The sequence below is a fragment of the Oreochromis niloticus genome, unplaced genomic scaffold (genome assembly GCF_001858045.2).
Source record: "Oreochromis niloticus isolate F11D_XX unplaced genomic scaffold, O_niloticus_UMD_NMBU tig00001146_pilon, whole genome shotgun sequence".
NCBI lineage: Eukaryota > Metazoa > Chordata > Actinopteri > Cichliformes > Cichlidae > Oreochromis > Oreochromis niloticus.
In genome coordinates this window covers 16,755-35,055 of record NW_020327324.1, presented here as the reverse complement: position 1 = coordinate 35,055, position 18,301 = coordinate 16,755, and the positions used below count along the sequence as shown (strand labels likewise).

The 18,301-nt window shown below is 38.8% G+C and overlaps 1 long non-coding RNA gene across 1 annotated transcript; it reads left to right on the top strand.

Annotated features, from left to right (window-relative positions):
* The first annotated feature begins 12,328 nt into the window (after positions 1-12,328).
* Positions 12,329-16,259, top strand: LOC102080749 (uncharacterized). The gene is made up of 6 exons (XR_003217490.1): positions 12,329-12,348; positions 12,491-12,751; positions 15,242-15,304; positions 15,403-15,462; positions 15,792-15,854; positions 16,059-16,259. It is a non-coding gene; the product is annotated as an uncharacterized LOC102080749 (long non-coding RNA).
* The last annotated feature ends 2,042 nt before the right edge of the window (positions 16,260-18,301 follow it).

Genomic DNA, 18,301 nt, shown 5'->3' with positions numbered 1-18,301 from the left:
ACACACACACACACACAGCTGGTACAGGCAGCTCAGAGTGACACACTTGTTCTCCATCCTCATTTACCTGCACATAAAAGGACCGACTCGTCGTCCTTTTTCATTTCTTTTTCACATTAATAACTATAAACAGTAAATTAGCAATCAAAGCACAATTTACACACCAAGGTGTTGTTTATAGTGAAATGAAGGGCTTCAATGAAAAAATTGGTCAGTAAATATTTTCTCATGTTTTAAGAAGCGTTGAGAACAACAAACCAGAACGCTGATCTTTTAAAACTCTGAGCTCTGTATTCTGCCTGTTTAACGTCTCACAGTCTCCTCATCATCTGCCTGTGCTGTCAGCTATCAGGGCTAAAGCATGTGATCTGGAAGGCAGCTCATATCTAGCTTTAATTGTTCTTCCTCAGTTTAGTTCTGCAGGCAGATGGAAAAAATGAAGTCACTGTTTTTTCTAAGTGCAGAGATGGTAGAGAAAAGCCTGCAGCTATGTCATCACTAACAGTTATACCACACACAAATATTAACACAGTATTTCCCACAGTGTGTGGAACATAAAACCTTTCTTAAACACTGAGCAAAAATATGAAGAAATGTAATTTTGTTTTCAGTTATTAGCTTTGAATAAATTAACATTGGTGCAAATAATGGTTTCATTTACAGATTTTTTGCCAGTGAAGAACGATGATGTTGAATTTACTAAATAATCTCTTTCTTTAGCGAGAGACTATTTTATATAGATAAATGAATATTTACAGCATGTTCATGCAGAGACTCTTTTCTGCTTTTCAGCATGAGAACAACTTTTCACAGCTTCTCTTGATGCCCACATACTCTGTCATCACCACAGTGATGCTACTTTTGTCTGTTTTCACACAGTGTTGAGATACTTAATGTAGCATTGATAATTATCACTGTTATTCCAGTACAGGCATATCATATAAACATGTGTCATGCAGACAGGTCAAATTTCCACTGTGCTCCATTGTGTGTGTGTGTGTGTGTGTGTGTGTGTGTGTATTTTTACATGTGCTTGCATGCACATGTCTATATTTATAGATACTTATAGATATCTATCACTTATATAGTAATAGTAGCAGCAGAATAGTTGAAATGTATTACTTGCATATTTCCACAACCCTCTATCCATAACACATACTGTGCATGTGTGTATATAAAACCTCAGCTACCGTTGTATATAGTGTATCATCTTAGTTATTTTGTATTTCCTGACTTTATATGTTTTATAATCTTTATATTCTTATATTCTATCCTTTGTATTCTTCTGCTATCTGTACCTGAGCTTTGGTAGCACACAAATTTCTCTGCCGTGGGATCAATAAAGTCTTATCTTAACTCTCTACTGTGAGCTGATAACATGAAACACGACATCTGCTACACTGAAGACTTCAGGCTGAAACCACAGGCTGCATTTCCTCTGTTCATGGTGGCTCAACCAGAAACCATGAGGCCTGTCAGTGGATAAAAATAAGCCTGCATGTGGGAGAATAGATGGTGACCACCAACAGTCTTTCACACACATGTAGGCCAGTCAGAAGAGTAAAGACATTATTGTTTGCAGTTTAATTTTGTAATACTCTCTGATATTGCCTCTTGAATAAAACATAATGAATGCATTTCTTTGCAGATCTGAATTTATTAGATTTTCCTTTCAGTGCTTTTCAGTCTCGGTCGTTGTGTCCTTGGGCAAGACACTTCACCTACCGCCTACTGGTGTTGGCCAGAAGGGCCAATGGCGCAATATGGCAGCCTCGTTTCTGTCAGTCTGCCCCAGGGCAGCTGTGGCTACAACTGTAGCTTGCCTCCACCAGTGTGTGAATGTGTGGATGACTGGGTGTGTAAAGCGCTTTGGTGTCCCTAGGCGGGACTAGTAAAAGCGCTATACAAATACAGGCCATTTACCATTAAAAGTTTTACATCACAAATAAATGACATTTTCCATTTGCAAAGAATTTCAAGAGTTTTATTCAAAAATGCAAACAGGTCAAAAACAGCCTGCCCTGCTGATCAACGACATTAAATGTTATCAGATCTTTCACTGAGGTTATTACATGTGACTGTGCACAGTGTATTCAGACACATGATGGCAGTGCTGAGAAGTAAAACAGAAATGGGGCTGTAACAGCAGCACAATAATCACACTCAGGGTCAACAAACAAAACCTTTCAACTGTGATTCAGTCATTCAGCTAATTTCAAACACTTTAATGAACTGAATTATTGCTGATCAAATAACACAAATACACTAATGTAGTGATCAAAAACACACAGACACTAAGGCCGTGATCCTATAGGTTCATATTTTAACTGGCAGGATGTTTGTATGAGTGTAGTCATACAAACTTTCAGTTAGTTATAAGTCCAGGATAATCGAGACAGCAGGTCTGTATCAGCAAATCTTTGTACAGTTTTATTATTAAAAGCATTTGCAATAAAATCACAGTGGAAGGCCACCAATGACCCCTCAGTACCTTTAATGGTGCAACATGCCAGCAATGTCACCTGATAACTCACCAGCAGGAAGCTCACAGGTTCTTTTTTTAACTATAGTGTTTCCCAAAGGGAATAATTGGGAACACTGCAAACAAATTAGAACAAAATACTAGACACAGCAAATCAGTGCATCATCAACACTTACGCAAGGCCGATTCCTATGATCTGTTAGTCCCCACTCAGGGATTGCATATTACTTGGCTAATATTGCACCTGGCCCAGGTGACATAAAGACAAACCGAATAAAGAAAGAATCGGTTTTAAAATAAAATACGACCCTTACTCTAAAACAAACTAGAGAGTGAGACAACAAAACAGTGATACAATCACATGTGCAGCCTAGCATACCTGACAGTGTGAAACACTACAGCCAAATACCTTCAGCTAACTGCTTGCTTGCTGTGCAACATCATTCATGTCCTCTTAATCATTACTGAAAAACAACAACAACAACAACAACAGAATGCAATAAACATCAAATACATTTCAAAGCTAATTAAATATATAACTTAAAAAACATTCAGTGTAGACCTTGAATCTCTGCTGAAGGACAGTATGATCACTTAAATGCAACCAGAGCTTCTCAGCATAATATGTTCACACTCCAAATATTTGTAAATCCAAATCTTCAAAACCACAACCAGAGTCCACATTCTCACATCAGAACAAAGGAGAGAAGAAGAAGAGCACCTGCCTCTACTTCCTTTTTGATCCCTTGTCTTTCAGCCTCAGAGTCGCTGCAGAATTTCTGTTTCCTTTAAAAACTCTAAAGTCCTCTCACGCCACCATTATTGACCCCCTGCAAAAAAACGTTTAACTGTCCATTTTTCTAATGTTTTTTTCTTCTTTCAGTTCATTTAATACCCACATGTGCTGGTATGGAGATGAATCTAATGTCCTTTTTCTCCAGCAGGTGACGATGCAGCAAGAGTGCTTCATAGAGTAAATCTGTTTGAAGTGTAACTATTGTTAAGGGTTCAGATATTGAGGAGGAAGACCAAAAATAATAACCACTGATCCGGCCTGGTGCAATTAGACGAAGATTTTAATGCACACATGTGGAGTCCAACACTTGTGCAGATTTCCGTGTTGAACTGTCTTACAATAGTCAGAACAAAGACTTTATAGGGTTGGGGGTGATACTGCTCCCCCCCCTTCTGTTGCCAGGCAGACTCAATACAGCATACGTCAATCCAAAACCACAAATGTTCTGTTGACAACTTTTAACATAGTTTAAAAAAGAACATTGTCTTCGGCTCGAACCCAGGTGCTTCCCCTCAGCTCGTCTTCGCTGTCGCTTATCTCTGGGACATCTGGTGTACTTCCTGGAACAGACTAACACGTACGCACCCCAACTTTGCAGTTATAGCAAAACATGATTAAACTCTTACCTATATAAATGAGTCTACCTAATATGTGTGTGTATGTGTATATGTCTGTACATGTGTGATCCTCACGCTGCACCTTAATTGACCTCAGCTTAATCAACCAGGCTAAGACTATCCTGTGTGTGCCGATCTTGACTTACATGTAAAATGTATAAAACAAATGTTTCAATCTAATACAACTACTTAAAGCTTAATCAAAGCTTAATCAAAAATATAAATGCATAATAAAATGACAAACCAACTCAGACTGCTTTCAGTTTCACTTCAGCAAGCCTTGCAGAAGTGTTTCCTGTCTCATTTTAGCACAGAGTATATTTCCTGTCCCTGCAGCTCAGTTTCTCACCCACTGAAGACTTCAGTGTAAGAATATAAAAACATTCAAAAGCCTTTAAAATTATAGATTCAACTCAACAGTTTAAAGTGGTTCTTGCTGGACTTGTAATAAAAGCTTAATTGGGTGCCAATATGTTTAAACATCTAAATGCAATATCAATATTAATAATTAATGGAATAGTAATAATAATCATAAAAATATCCACAAAAATATCTTTCTCCTCCCAATACTATATAAGCTAGGAGCACTTAAACTGCATCTGAATAAATCAAAACAAACTGTTCTTCAGGCCATTATGTAAATGGCGTCATGACAAGCATGCATATCCTGACCTTTGACCTCTACCCCGAGGGTGTAGTTGGGCTGTGGGACTTTGATGCCATATTAGGGTCCATTTATATCAGGGAAAAGTCACTGTGAGTCAGTAAAAGTGGCTTTTTTCTAAAGTAATGATGTTCATCCCTAGATCAGAATTTCAGATACTTTTACGATCAATGCAAAGAAACACTGAAGCTGTTCTGGAGGCACATGATGCACACACACCTCACTGACACACTTTTCCTTTAATTTGTCATCTGTTTATGATGGCACTTTCAGAATAAAGGTGTTGTGTCAGCAGCCTAAGATTTTATGTCTGACACAATGATGAAATGATGAAATCAACCATGTGAGACAATGTTTTGCTTTTTTATACATTACATTTATTAACACTCATCACTTGTATATTTGTGAAGGTCCTTTGGAGTATTGGGAGTCAGATTTAAGTAAAAATCTGTAAGTAATCTGGAACTCCACATATGTGTTCCTGTATATTGTTAAAACATATCACTCCCATTGAACCCATTGGGACCCATTGAACTGCACATCCTATTGACCAATATCACTCCTCCCAGTGGATGTAAAAATTCTCGCAAACATATTAGCTGGGCGACTAGAATCGATCATGCCTTCAATTATTTCAGAGGATCAGACGGGATTTATACGGTGAAGACGCTCACATTCCAACATAAGAAGACTTCTCGGTGTCATCCTCTCTTCAACATCTTCTAACATTCCAGAAGCCATAATATCTCTTGACTCCGAGAAGGCCTTCGATAGGCCCACTCTACCCTATCTCCTCTTTTCCCTAAGACAGTTTGGTTTTAATAATAATTTTGTCTCATGGGTCAAACTCCTCTGCTCCTCTCCGTGTGCCTCTGTCTGCACAAATAATCAAAGCTTCACTCCATTCTCACTCTTTCAGGGAACAACACAGGGGTGCCCATTATCCCCGTTACTATTTGCATCAGCGATTGAACCACTCTCAGCAGCTTTAAAGATGGTGGAAGGATTCGAGGGATTGATAGTTGGGGTATAAAACATTAGGTGTCCCTTTATGTAGATGATTTGCTTCTCTATGTTAATGATCCTTTATCAAATATCCCTCGCATTTGGCAGTATTAGACTCCTTTGGACGCCTATCTGGATACAAGCTTAACAAACTCCACGTCTCTCTGGACATCCTCCATAATTGTTTATCTAAGTATCAAAAGTCTGTTAAAGCTGCCAAATCTGCCTTTTTGTCTAGTATTATTATGACTAATAGCCACAACCCCCGAGCCCTTTTTAATACTTTTAACTCTGTGATAAACCCTTGCACTGTCACTTTTAGGGATGCCTCCCCTGCTCTTTGTGATAAATTCTTAAAGTATTTCTCTGATAAAATCTCAGCTCTAAGGGCTTCTCATCCATCTCATTTTTCATCAGTATTAGACCCAGTTCCAGCCGCTGAATGCTTGACTGTCTTTCAACAGTTTCAGCCAGTGTCTTATTCTGCTTTAAAAGATATAATTGATCATCTCAAAATCTCTGGTTCCCCGCACGATATTCTTCCTTCTCGTTTCTTTAAGGAAGCTTTATATATTATTGGTCCTTGTATCTTATCTCTGCTGAATGCATCATTGTCATCAGGTTGTGTACCGTCTGTCTTTAAGCATGCTGTTGTGCAACCTATTATGAAAAAGAAAAATCTTGACCCTAATTGTCTGGCTAACTACAGGCCGATCTCCAAACTCCCTTTTATTTCCAAAATATTGGAAAAGGTCGTTCTAAAACAACTTCAGGCATTTTTAGATGCAAATGGTATAAATGAAAAGTTTCAGTCTGGTTTTAAACCTCGCCACAGCACAGAGACAGCCTTACTTAGAGTTTTTAATGATCTTCTCTTAACTGTTGACTCTGGTTATTCCGTGGTTTTAGTTTTACTTGACTTGACTGCTGCTTTTGATATGGTTAACCACAACATTCTTCTATCAAGATTGGAACATGTTGTTGGTCTCAAAGGTACGGTTTTATCTTGGTTTAAATCCTACCTCTCAGAGAGGTCATTCTCTGTTGCTATGGGGCAACACTCCTCGGCTTCTGCCCCTATTCATTGTGGTGTGCCTCAAGGGTCCGTGCTCGGTCCTGCTCTTTTTTCTTTGTACATGTTGCCGTTGGGATTAATTTTTAGAAAATACAACATCTCCTTTCACTGTTATGCCGATGATATCCAGATTTATTCACCTTTGAAATCCGATGTGTCTGCTTCTTTGCAACCTCTGTTCAACTGTTTGCATGAAGTAAAAATTTGGTTATCACATAATTTTCTTACATTAAACGAGAATAAGACCGAAATCATAGTCTTTGGTAGTCACACCCCGCTAGACCAGTTGACTGATGCCCTAGGCCCTCTCGCTAGCCATCTCTCGCCCACTGTAAGAAACCTCGGAGTATTCCTGGATGGCTCTTTTAAACTTGAGAAACAGGTGTCCACTGTGGTGAAAAACAGCTTTTACCAGTTGCGTCAGATTTCCAAAGCAAAGTCGTTCCTTCCTTTAAAGGAACTTGAAAAGCTTGTTCACGCATTTATCACATCCAGATTGGACTACTGTAACTCCCTCTACTCGGGCCTCCAACACTCTTCTCTTTATCGGCTTCAGTTAATTCAAAATGCAGCTGCGCGTCTTTTAACAGGTACAAGAATCCATGAACACATAACTCCTATTTTAGCCAAACTACATTGGCTCCCTGTTAAATATCGCATAGATTTTAAAATTCTTTTGTTCACTTTTCAAATTCTGAATAATTTAGCGCCCACCTATCTCTCTGACCTACTTCACCTATATAATCCCAACAGAGCGCTTAGATCATCCAATCACTTGCTCCTTGCACAACCTAGGTCTCGAATGAAGTCGAGAGGAGACCGGGCCTTTGCGATCATGGCACCTAGACTGTGGAATAACCTCCCTGTACATATTCGTATGGCCGAGTCTATCCAGTCTTTTAGATCTCGTCTTAAAACTTATCTGTTTACTTTGGCCTTTGATTCTAACTAGTTGGCTGATTTTAGCTTATTGTGTTGTTACCTATTGTTTGTTGTCCTATTTTATTGTTTGTTTTAATTGTCTTGTGTTTTGACTGACTGTGAAGCACTATGGTCAACACTGTTGTTTTAATATGTGCTATATAAATAAACTTTGATTTGATTTGATTTGATTTGAACATTTCCAAAAGTGAATACTTCCTTATTAACCAAATGGCTGCAGACATACCTACATCAACTACACCCTTTAAAATAGCCAACTCAGAGTTCAAATGTCTCGGCATTGCAATTACACCATCTCTGCGAACAATGCGAGAACAGAACCTTACTAACAACAAAGGTTAAGTCTGATCTACAAAGATGGAACTACTTACCGCTGTCCCGAGCTGGTAGGATTCAAATTATAAAAATGAACGTATTACCAAGATATCTAAATGTTTTTCAGTGTTTGCCCATTTATCTTCCTAAATCATTTTTTACAGCTGTAAATGAAGCTATTTCATTTTTCATTTGAGCCGGCAAACGTCCAAGGGCTAGTCGCTCGCTCCTCTATAGGGATAGAGCAGGATTAGTGCTGCCCAATCTAATTAGTTATTATTGGGCATCCAACATGCATAAAATATTATCGTGGTGCATGTTCTCTCAAACCAATATGTGCCAGAGCGAAGTGGCCTCCTGATCCTCGTTGTTACGTGCTTTAGCATGCGATGCCTTACAGTCACACTCATTAAGTTTATCTTCCAACCCAGTTGTTGCTGGAACATTAGAAATTTGGTCACAAATAAGACGCCACTTCGGATGGCTCACACTCCCTCTAGCAACCACGATTTTGCAACAATTATTTATTCGTTCCAGCGAAGATGGACTCAAGATTCTCTGTTTTAGAAGATAAAGGACTTTGTAGTCTGTGTGACTTATACATAAATGGTATTTTTGCAAGTTTTGATCAATTTGTTTCTCGCTTTGATCTGATTTTCTTCGCTATTTCCAGCTGCGACATTTTGCAAAAAACCACTCAGCTTCATTCCCACATATCTCAACTCCCAGCGGAATAGACTTGGTTCTTAAAGCTAATACCCTGTTAAAGGTCCACATCGCTTACCTTTACAAACTAGTTTCTCCACCCAGTGAATCTTTTTCCATAGTGCTGAGATGAAATGGGAATCAGAACTCCACATGAGCTTCTCTGAGTAAGTAAGTAAGTAAGTAAAATTTTATTTATATAGCACCTTTCAAGATAAAAATCACAAAGTGCTTTACAGAGTCAGAGAACAGACATTAAAATCCAAAACAAAACAAAATTAACCAAAAGCGAGTTTAAACAGATAGGTTTTTAACTGCTTTTTAAAAGACATAACTGAGTCCACAGATCTCAAACTCAAAGGGAGCGAGTTCCAGAGTCTGGGAGCCACTGATACAAACGCTCTGTCACCTTTTGTTTTTAACCTTGAATGCGGGTCAACCAGCAACCCCTGGTCACAGGACCTCAGGGACCTGCTGGGGTGATAAGAAAGAAGAAGATCACTTAAGTAAGTTGGAGCTACACTGTGCAGGGCCCTATAAGTCATGATTATGAGAGCACACTATCAGTATTTCAGAAGGAGGCATCTATTACTGCAGAGGAGGGAGAGGAGATCCAGTTTTCTCCACAGAGGACAGTGCTCCAGTTACAATTCAGAAACAAGGTGAGGGTGAAATTTGGTTGTGAAATAAAATGAAAAATCATGATTAAATTAAAGTAACAATTTATAAATATGATTTATGATTTTTTCAGTTTAATATTTGTGTTTATTTGTTTGTTGAACAGTTTTGGCTGCTGTGAAACTGCAGCACAGCTGGTCTCAGATATTCACTGGTGAGACAATCATTCTCAGATGTGAGATTCAGGGAGGTGAAGGAAAGGTGTGGAAATATGAATGGACAGCACCCAACACAAACAGCCCTCCAACATCCAGTGAATACAGGATCAGCAGAGTTTCAGTGTCCCACAGTGGAGACTACAGATGTCGGGGTAGCAGTGACTATCTCTTAACAGGATGGAGTGATGCCTTCAGACTGACAGGTTCATGTAAGTTGAACCATGATTCATGCTGACATTTAATGTTTTCATGTTTACATCTGTCTTAACAGGAAAACTGTTACTGCAAACTGAAAGCGAGAGTTCAAGAACCGATAAGTGGGATCGATAAGCAGGCAGAGACTAATGATTCCTAGGACTTTGACTACTGGGAACCAGTTCTCTACTCCCATCCCTGCATGCAGGATTACTGATTACTGTTTGTGTTTGTAGATAAATTAATCAGTGTTTAAAGTGTGATCAGTACTGTCACAAGTTTATTCTTGATTATGTTTTACTGTTGTACTTATTTTGTTTCTTCAGCAGCAAGTAAACCCAGAGCCACACTGACAGCACAAAGTTCAGTCATACCAGCAGGGGGCAGTGTGACACTGAGCTGCTCTGTGGAGGGCTCTGCTGGCTGGAAGTTTGACTGGTTCAGACGTGATTCAGTCTCTTCTAAAGCTCAGCTCATGAGAGGAAATGAAGCAAACAGAGTTATTAGTGTCTCACAAGGAGGTCTGTACCACTGCAGAGGAGGGAGAGGAGATCCAGTTTACTACACAGAGGACAGCAGTGACGTCACAGTTGTGGAGACTTGTGAGTTTACTTTTTTTTTTATTTCTGCCAAGCTGAGAGATCATTATGTGTTCTGTGCTAACAATTTTATTCAGCAACTGTGAGTTAATTAAACCTGAGTTGAGAGACAACTCTTGAGAAATAGAAGAATTTATTCCGTCTTATTTTTTTTATCTTCATGTTTCTATTTGTCTCTAACTGGATATTTTCTGTGAACAGTTCCCAGTAAGCCCACTGTGACCCTGCAGCCATCCTGGACTCAGATATACAGCGGTGAGACAGTCACTGTCAGATGTGAGATTCAGGGAGGTGAAGGAGCTCAGTGGACGTATGAATGGAGAGCAGCCAAGTTAAACACACCTCCAACATCCAATGAACACAGAATCATCAGAGCTACTGAGTCTGACAGTGGAGGATACAGCTGCCGGGGCAGAAGGGACTATTTCTTCTCAGAGTGGAGTGATATCATCACACTGACTGTGTCATGTAAGATCTTTCATCCAGAGTATCTAAATAAGGAAAAAGCACTTCTTCTTTCTTACAGCTTTATAACTGTCTTTCATGTTGGTCAGTAAAATGTTTAGTTTTTATTCCAACAACAAAAACCTGAACAGCAGCTTTTTATTCACAGTGAAGAGAACAAAACATATGAGAGTAACTTCTCTGCTGTGCAGCTCTAATACATGAAAGATGAAATGCAGAACAAATGCTGAATCTGTCTCAGCTGCTCCACCACATCCACTAAGAAACATTAAATCCACTGATTGTTCCTCATGTGTGTTTTTAACTTAGAAATGCAGCAAATTAAATCTGAAAGATTAGTGTTGTATTTGTGTGATAGTTGTACAGTTTGTTGTAGCTTCACCATTAAAGTTATGTGATATTTATTATTTCCGTATTTCCACTAAGTTATTTCAACTGGTTTGATTCAGTCATTGACTTTTGTTCTTTTTCTAAACTGAACTGCAGATAAACCAAAGGCCAAACTGAGAGCTGATAACACAGCTGTTCCAGTAGGGGGCAGTGTGACCCTGACCTGCTCTGTGAACCCATCATCATCATCTGGATGGAAATACTACTGGTACAGAGATGAGAAATCCTCTGAAGCCCTGACCACACAAGATGCAGTTTTCCACTCAAATGGACAAATCAGTGTCTCACAGGAAGGACTCTACAGGTGCAGAGGAGGAAGAGGAAACCCAGTTTACTACACAGAGGACAGCCAGTCAGTCAGGATTGGGAAAACTGGTCAGTTTGACATGAAGTTAGATAAATTCCTGATTAAGGAGGAAGATGAAGAACAAAAGGCATTAACATTTTTGACATGTTTTTATTGTACTTTCTTGAACAGTAACAGCCTCAAACAGGCCTGTTGTGACTCTGTATCCAAACTGGTCTGAGATATACAGAGGAGAGACGATCACTGTCAGATGTGAGATCCATGGAGGAGACACTGAGTGGGATTATGAGTGGGAAACAAACAGCAGGATAAAAGCTCCAAATCAAAATGAATACAGGATTAGATCTGCTTCATCATCCAACAGTGGAAACTATCGCTGTAAGGGCAGAATGAAAAGTTCACAGCATAAAACAACAGAGTGGAGTGATTCAGTCACACTGACAGTTTCTGACAGTAAGTAGAGTCATAGTTCATTTAAGCTGGAAATAGAAACAGTTTGTAAAAATGTGTTTTTATTAGTACATGTTGAGATATTTGACATGTTTAGATAGTCTCACTCTTAAAGTTCATCATAAATATTTGTGAGTCAACATTTTAGTGACATTGAATTCAGAGTTAAGAGACAAAACATTGAGAGAAAATCTTTGTTGAACAGATAAACCCCGTCCTGTCCTCACTGTGTCTCCATCATGGCTGAGTCCTGGAGCCTCAGTAACTCTGAACTGTGAGGTTGAACATCCGTCTGCAGGATGGAGCTTCTACTGGTATAAAGCTGTTCCTGATCTATCAGAGAAATCCTCCAGTTATGAGCTGCTACCTGATGGCAGTGGGACTGCACAGGACTCCTACATCATTCATGGACAGACACACACAGCAGGATATGTGTGCAGAGCTGGAAGAGGAGACCCAGAGTATCACACTGATCACAGTCAACCAAAGTTTGTCTGGTCTGCAGGTCAGTTTGATTCTCTTTAATAAGTTGTGTCATCACTGTAAACCACCAAGATTCAGCTCATTATTTTTTTTTCTAATAGTAATTTGACATTTTGAATCCCAACATCTGTGATCTTTGTCTCTTCACTGCATGTTGTTTCCAGATGTTCATTCAGCAGCGTCTCTCACAGTGAGTCCTGACAGAGTGCAACACTTCACCTCTGACTCTGTCTCACTGACCTGTGAGGGAAACTTCACTGAGTGGAGAGTGAGGAAGTTCTCTGAGGACGGCCGACTGTACTCTGACTGTAGGAGAATGACTGGATCCACATGTAACATCAACACATCAAAGTCAGATACTGCAGTGTACTGGTGTGAGTCTGGATCAGGAGAGTTCAGCAGTGCAGTCAACATCACTGTACAGAGTATGTTATTATACATTTACTTCTTGGATTTGAATGATTTAGACGTCACATGAACATTTGTCCCAGCTTTGCTGTATGTGAAGTGATTTACGTGATAAAAATAAAACACATACAGCAGTTTTTAAATACACAAGATCAGATCTTCATGATAAAACATTTGTACAATCTGTTCTTATTATTGTTTGTCAGCTTTTTCTAAAAGTGTGCACCAGCTGATGTGACTGAAACAATTGTGTGTGATTGTGTCACAGATGATGGTAATGGTCCTATCCTGGTGAGTCCTGCTCATCCTGTGACTGAGGGAGCTTCTGTTAGTCTGAGCTGCAGTTTGAGAACACAAAAATACTTTCCAATGTGTTTTTCTATCACAATGACAAACTTATTCAAAATGATACCCGAGGGGAGCTGAAGATCTCTGCAGTGTCAAAGTCTGATGAAGGTTTCTACAAGTGTCAGTACTCAGGAAGAGAGTCAGCACAGAGCTGGATGTCAGTTAAAGGTGAGCAGGATCAAAACATTTGATGGATTTTTGTGAATTAGTTTTGTTTTAAGGCTTGAAGTTAACTTTATTGTTTGTTGTCACAGTAACTGTGTCAGGAGCTGACAGCTCTTCATCTCCTGTGTGGTTGATTGTTGGACTGGTTTGTGGAGTCTCTCTCATTATTATTCTCCTGCTCTTGTTGTATCGCTGCAGACAGTCCAAGTGTAAGAGCCTCTTTTGTGTTATTGTTATTATTATTAGTAGTATTATTGACATTTCATTGAGTATCTGACACAGTTAGTAAACGAAAACAACTTTATCACACGACTTAGAAAGTATTCCAAATTTTTTTAAAAAAATTAAGAAATCAAATTTATACAAATCATATTTAAACAAACTATGATGAAGGATGTGACAGTAAAGGAAGATTGAGGCAGTCTATAAAACACAGGATAATGAGATGATGGGAAACAGGTGGGAACACAGTGATAACTAATGCCCCTTTTCCATTAGTACCTACTTGGATCAAATCACAACTATTCGAATCGGATTGACTGGATTTCTATTACAATCAAGTACCACCTAATGTGCGTGGTCGTCCTCATAGCAACGTGGTTGAGCATCCTTTGACGTAATTAGTATGCGTCACACACACTACAATGAAGGTGGACTTTGAGGCGATGATATACCTGCTGCTCCGTCTGTGAATTTTCGTCAGACTCTGGGACCATGGTGTTGCTTTTGTAGCTGTTTTCCTCATTGCTGGGTTTCAAAAATGGTTTTTATTTTCATCAACGAAATACTCTCATAAGTCATCAAGTGATGCCACTGAGCAGCCAATCAGTGTGATGCAGGCTGATGACGTCACATTTTGGGATCGCCTCGTATCGCTTGGAACTCCAGGTGAGTAAATACTGAAAAAGTAACAGGAACTATGACCTGATGGAAAACCCTGAAAACCGTGGCGAGCCGACCTGAGTAGTTACTAATGGAAAAGAGTTTAACAGAATGACACAAGATACAGACGAGAACAGAGACCAAAATAAAACAGGAAATGACTGACACTGACACCTGGACTAAGACACACGAGCTTGATGCAGACAGTAGACAAAACATGGAGACCAGAGAGAAAGAACAGAGTGAGAACACAAGGGGATAAACAACCTCTCATTAACCAAATAGACAGATAACCAGAATGTAAACATAACATGAGAAAATAAGAATGTCAACAATACAAAATACAGAACTATGAAAACCAAGAATGATGAAAAATAGAAAACCAGAGAAACCAAAACATCAAAACCCGGGTCAACCATTCAGGGACCTTAAAGGAAGCACAGGCAGGAAGTTATCTGCTAGACATGTCACACCTCCAACGGTGACATCATGGTAGCTGAAGGGTCATCAGCTGAGAGCCACCCTTCATTGATGTTTTGCTCCATTAATCGTGGAACATCATGTGGTGGTGGAGCAATGGGGGGAGGTCTCCCTACCGCCCCCTGCAGCTGACCCTAGGACGCTTGTCTTCCCCACATCTGGTCTTTCCAGATCTCCATTAACCTTTACATGACGTAGGTTCAGTTTGTGCTCAGCAATTTTCCAAAGAACATTTATCAAACTCCAGTTGGACAAACATCCAAATAACCAACTGACTACATGCACAAAGGATCAGACTGAAAGAAACTCGACTGAAAGAATCCACAAATGTTATTGTTTCATATCAGAACACAAACAGTAACATCATGATGGGTTCATGGTCTGAAAATATCTGATAGTCCTGGTGTTGACTTAAACACAACTAATGAAACTCTGTAAAAGATTTTTCTGTTTTTTCATTTATCTTTGAAAAATGTGTCATGTTGGTTTTCATATGTGAGCCACTGAAACACTGGTGCAGTATATCATGTGAGAAGCACAGAGCAGCTAGAGATGAAACTGTCTTTGAATTTAAGGAAACTGGCACCATGTCATTGGTTTACAATTGTGTAACTAAAATGTGAACATTTCAGGTGCAGATAAACCCCCAGATGTCATTTACTCTAATATTGAACTTGAAAACTTTGGAAATAAGTGTGAGTACACAAAACATATGGAATGTAAAAAAAATGTTTTTGAAATGTTTAAAAATGTATTAATTATTTTTCTTTTGTGGATTCGATCATCTTAACAGGGAAGCATCATAAACCAGAGCAGAGTGCTGTTTACACTAATGTGAAGACAGGAGCTGCAGGTACAGTCACAACAGTCTCATTCAGTGTTTGTACTTGAATGTGTCATCACATCATTATATTGCAGGTAATTATAGGTCAACATGGAGTTTAGTTATTCACTTACTAATCAGTGTTTCAGCTTTACTGAATCACAGCATCCACAGATTCTGACCCAGACCTCAATCACAAAACACACACATGCAAAGCTGAAGTGTCACAGACAACAAATGATTTTTACTTTAAATTATTTCACTGTAGTTGTAAAAAGTTTAAATTGCATATGTGTCCAACATGTTTGTATCATATCTGTGCTGAACAAATGTGTCCTGAGCTCTGACGTCTCTTTTAGAGGACAGTCTGATGTATGCTGAGGTCAAACAGCCCAAAAAAGAAAAAGCCAAGAAAAACAAAGGTGAGCAAAGTCTGCCATCATCTCCACTGAATATTGTTCAACATGTTTATCTGCTCTTAAAATGTAAATCTGTTTATACTTAGGTATTCACAAGTATTCATTACATGGTTAATAAAATCCATCTTACTTTGCATTAGTGGAGACATCAAGTTTCCTCCTGGTTAATGATATTATTGTTTTCAATGATCTTCTCTTCATTCACAGGAAAATCAAGTCCTGCAGCTGATGCAGCAGTTTATTCTGAAGTCACATCAGGAAGCTCTCTCAGTAATTCTGCTGCCATGCAGGCTGATTTATTCTTCACATTATTAAATGTCTTCAGCTCATAATATCTTTACATGTTGGAAATCACTTTGTCTTTTTGTGCTTGTCTTACAGGTCAGTGAGGAGAGCTGTAGCAGCAAAGCCAAGAAGAAGCTTTTTATGAAGCCACTCTTGCTCCTCTGCTGCCCAAATATCAGACATGCTCAGCTTTATGTACAGTTACAATATTAAATCATAATATCTTATAGATTCAGTACTCTGTTATAGCATAAAGCATATTCCTATTTGAGACCTATGCTCTATATAGTCAGCTGTTTTTCATTCTTAAAGCTTTTTTTTTATATAAAACTTAACTGAATATTTCCTGTTCAAACATCAGTGAGATCAAAGTGTGAAATATGTGATCTTTAGTAGCTGATAGTACGACTTAAAGTCAGCAGTGTTACATTAGGAAGTACTGGTATGAGCACCAACACATACTTTCACTGTATTTGTTTAAAGATCTACATTATATAAAACTGATCTGATCAGTACTGTATGAATTTGAATGTAATGAATGTATTTCTTGTTTTCTTCTTTGTTTTGTTTTAAACATTTTTAACCTTTTCATGCATTTATAGTTAGAAGTTTGTCCCTGCCAAATGAACTAAATGAATAAATAACATCAGAAATGGTGGTGTGTCATTTACCTGTAACTTTTCCATGGTGTTTAACATAAAATAAAGGGGGAAAATGTGTTTTTTGTTAGTTTTTCCACATGGTGCAAAACTTAATTCAGACAGAGAAGTGAGCTACAGAATCCAGAACTGGAAGATCAGATTTATGTTCATAAATCAAATTAATCCATAAAGAGACACGTTGCCTTTGTTCAGCTGTTTTTAGGCAATTCTAGTCATTAATACCTTTAGAACACACATGTCAGTACTTACGATCAACTGATGAAGTAAACCAAACCGCCAGTGTCTTCTGCAGAGATGAGCTGCTGTGATAGCCACTGTTACTGTGGGACAGTATGTTTGAAGTCAGTTAAATTACACACCTTCCTGCTATGAACCCTCTGAAAGATGGTAAACCACATTTAAAATGTGATGTTTCACCACCTCACTGTGCCTCGTCCTCACATCCAGCTCTGTGATGCCAAAACAGCAGCAAATGATCAGAAACAGAAGTGCCCTATATATGAGGCACTGGGTGGTTTATTAACAACTGCAGGATAGTGAGCAATGAACAGACACAAGTGAACATTTACTGTGTCAAAGCTGACTCATCACTCAGTGGAGATTTGATTTAATAACACAAACCAATCAGAGTTGTTAAATTAGAGTTGTAAAAAGAGTGAAAGTCTTCTTCATGTTACTTACTTTTCATCAATTCTTTTTTACTTTAGTAAAATCAGATTTCTTAAAAAAAAAAAAAAGTTTCTTACTTTTTTAAGTAGCAAACTTGGGGAAATGTTGATGGCAGCACACAGGATATGGAAAACTAAGCAGCCAAATCTGTGAAGCTGTGGTTTGTTAACTGTTGAGCTGCAGCTGCACATGCGCAGAGCCTGCTGCAGGCTGTCTGTTGGAGCCACAGCAGCACTATGGTGCCCTCTACTGACTCAATAAGACATTACCTCAGTACTGCCATTTTTTTTAGCCAAGGGACGTCAAACTCATTTTACGTCTACAGTGTTCACATTTTTTCAGAAGTACAGGAAAAATATCTGTCATTTTAAAAAGACTTAATTTGCTTTGGCAGTTGAAATTACAAGTTTAGCCCTGGACCTTGATGTGAACACAGCGTTCTGCCTCACACCAAGGATAACCCTGAATCAGACTGTACTGTTTTTATACTGCGACAATAATAAATGATTATTACCTCTGTCTTCTTCCGGATCCCATCCTGATGTCTCTATTTAACCTCCTCTTCGTCCACGTCCGCTCCTCATCAATCTCCTATCTGCTCCTTTTCCTGGAATCACAAAGACAGACACAAAAACACCTCTGTTCTGTCCTTATTGTGCGTCCCTTTGCCCAACTTGACAGACAGCTAACGGTTTCAATGAACATAGGAGGCGGAAGTAAGTTTGAGGCTTTTTACTTCGTCAGTAGTTCAATGATTGACATCCTTTTCTTCCTGTAAAACTAAAAACAAACACAAAGTAAATGTTACAAGATGTATTTTCCTTTTAACTCACA